We start from the raw sequence: 3250 nt of genomic DNA on the forward strand, positions 1-3250 counted from the left end.
GGCTGAAATAGGGCCCAATAGGCTTTCTGGCCCATTTGGGTAAAATTGATAGAAAATGGGAATCTATTAAATTGCATGTTAAAGTTGTTAATACCGTCATGGATTATAGGCTAAATAGGCCTAGATGACAAAATCAGCTATGTAGGGCCCATTAGAGGTTTTAGGCCCAATAACTCGGTTTCGCTAAAAATGGGCCAGAATCACTGTTTGCACACATGAATTGTTAATAACCATTAATGAACATGGAAAACCCTAATTTTTGGTAAAATTACGAAATTACCCCTATGATATGAAAATGACTATTTGCCCTGGGTAAAAAAAATGACCATTATACCCCTAGGGTTGAATTTTGAATTTGATACATGGGATTTTGATATAAATGATTGATATGACATGCACATGATATGTATGATATGCACATGTTATGTATGATATGCACATGATGTATTCATAAAAGCATAGGGTTGGGTTTTTATATGGATGGAGGAAGTGCAAAAAGGCTTATGCCCTAGTTTACCGAAAAAGGGCTTATGCCCCAGTTTACCGAAAAGGGCTTATACCCCAGTTATTAAAAAGAGGCAAGGCCTCCAGTTATATGATAAAGCAGCTATGCTGCCAGTGGAGAGTTTTGGTTGGGTGGATTGAGTTATTCCCCACATGGAGAGCTTGGTTGGTACGGGTGGAGAGTAGCGGATAGTGGGTCGAGTAGTCTCCCCAAATGGGCTTGCATTCATTCTCTCATTGACAGTGCATATAATATTGAAATGGGCCTATGGGCCAGACCGTTTGCAGTAAAGGCTTCGGCCCAGTAATATGAAATATGAAAAGGCTTCGGCCCAGTATTATGAAATATGAAATATGAAAAGGCTTCGGTCAGTATATGTTGAGATTGGATTTGGGCTTGGGCCCAGCAGGCTGATATTGTTTTGGGCTCTGAAAGGGGCTTGTTGCACATTGAGTTTCCAAACTCACCCTCTTTCCTTAACCTTGCAGGCGAGCCTTGATTTGGGGACTTAGAGCCGGAGGGGATTCAGAATGGCCACGGTGATCGCCTTTGGGCTTTTAAATAAGCATTTGGTTTTCTTTAAGTTTTTTTTTATTTATTAGTTATTTTTGGGTTGTAATAAGGCTATTTTAACTTTATTTTCCTTTACTTCTTTTCTAGGATTATTTTATTTTTAATAACTTTAATCTTGTTGATAACAAATGGGCTAGACTTAGGACGTGTTTTCAAAACGATACTTGATTTCGAAATAACAGAACACCACGATTATCCGATTTATCAAAATTCCCACTCAAATAAATTTCAACTCGTTATAACCAAGTGTGGCAATGGTCGTGGGCATGTCTAGGATTAGATCCAATCAAAGAGCTTGGTATTTAAGCAGCCTTCATGGCTCACCTCCTCTGTTACGGATTCCTACCTAGTGCCCAGCTTCCATTCACTTTGTTAGCTTAACAAAAGTCGGTTTTTACAACAAGAAAATGAATCATAGATTTTTAACTTCAATGTGGCACGTCAGATTTGGCCATAACGTCTAGGCCGGGTTTGGGGTGTTACATTTCAGTTTGGTTGGTAGTTTATTTTAGAGTATGGCTGAGCACTCTTCTTTGAGTTCTACTGTAGACAACTCTTAAAACTTCCTTTTATTTGTTTGAAGCTTCTTCAAAAATTTTGCATATGTAGGCATTTGCGAAATAGCTTCAATAAAAGGTAAGTTAATATGCAATTGTTTAAAAAGTTCTAGAAATTTACCAAATTGTGCATCATCTGGTCTTTCTTCAACTTTTCCGGATATGGGATTGGTGGTTTATATTCCCTTAGCACTGGTTTTTCACTTATTTCGGGTTTTACCTCCCCATCCTCTTTCCTATCAGATTCTTGTGGCAGTTTTTTTCTGATTCAGTCAACATTTTTCCACTCCTTAGGGTAACTACTTTCACGTGCTCTTTTTGGTTGGGTTCGGTGTTACTAGGAAGGCTCCCTTGTGGTCTCTCTGAAATTAGCTTAGCCAGCTATCCTATTTGATTCTCGAGCTGTTAAATTGATGCTTGTTGATTTTTAAGTGTAGTTTCAGTATTTTGAAAATGAGTTTCTGTCATTGAAATAAACTTTGTCATCATCTCTTCAAGGTTCGGCTTTTTCTCTTACTGGTTAGGTTGTTGTTGGAAGCTTGGAGGGGGTAGTGGTCTTTGATTTCCTTGGCCTTCCCATGAGAAATTTGGGCGGTTCCTCCAACCTGCATTATAAGTGTTACTGTAAGGATTATTCCTCCAACCTGAAGGGTAAATATTCTGAATTGCCCATTCCACCTCCACTCGTGTCACACTGCATCACCGGATGTACCTGCATAAAACCACATAGACCGTCAATCTTTTTATTCAAGAGTTCTACCTGGTTTGATAGCATGGTGACTATATCTAGGTTGAAAACACCAGTTGATTTTGTTGGCTTTGTTCTCATGACTTGCCACTGATAGTTATTCAGTGGCATCTCCTCTATAAACTCATAAGCCTCCTCAGGTGTTTTGTTATTTATGGTTCCACCGGCAGCTGTATCGACCATTTGCCTAGTTGAGGGGTTGAAACCATTATGAAAAGTTTGAACCTGTAACCATAAAGGTAACCCATGGTGAGGGCACATTCTCAATATGTCCTTATACCTCTCCCATGCATCATATAAAGTCTCTAAATCTATTTGCACGAAGGACGAGATCTTGTTCTTCAACTTAGCTGTCTTGGCTAGCGGAAAGTATTTCAATAAAAACTTCTCAGTCATCTAATCCCAAGTAGTGATGGACCCTCGTGGTAAGGAGTTCAACCACTGCTTAGCCTTATTTCTCAACAAGAAGGGGAATAGCCTTAGGCAAATGGGGTCATCAGAAACGCCATTGATCTTGAAAGTGTCGCAATATTCTAAAAAGTTGGCCAAATGAGTATTTGGATTCTCATCTTGCAAACCATTGAACTGAATAAACTACTGGATCATCTGAATTGTATTTGGCTTCAGTTCAAAATTGTTTGCAGCGACGGTAGGTCGAACAATACTCGATTCAGCCCCAGTAAAATTGGGCTTAGCATAGTCATACATAGTACGAGGAGTAGGATTCTGATTTACAGGAATTGCGGCAACCACAGGAGGTAGTAGATTATTCTGATTTTCAGCCATCTCCTCGGTAGTATTGGTATCGTCCTCGTGCTCTTCCTCTATATACTGTAAGCTCCACCTTATTTCTCTACGATTTCTACG

At 39.4% G+C, this 3250-nt stretch overlaps 1 non-coding gene across 1 annotated transcript; it reads left to right on the forward strand.

Annotated features, from left to right (window-relative positions):
* The first annotated feature begins 2624 nt into the window (after positions 1–2624).
* Positions 2625–2731, forward strand: LOC128295994 (small nucleolar RNA R71). The gene has a single exon (XR_008286542.1). It is a non-coding gene; the product is annotated as a small nucleolar RNA R71 (small nucleolar RNA).
* Positions 2732–3250: the final 519 nt, after the last annotated feature.

The sequence above is a fragment of the Gossypium arboreum genome, chromosome 7 (genome assembly GCF_025698485.1).
Source record: "Gossypium arboreum isolate Shixiya-1 chromosome 7, ASM2569848v2, whole genome shotgun sequence".
Taxonomy (NCBI): Eukaryota; Viridiplantae; Streptophyta; class Magnoliopsida; order Malvales; family Malvaceae; genus Gossypium; species Gossypium arboreum.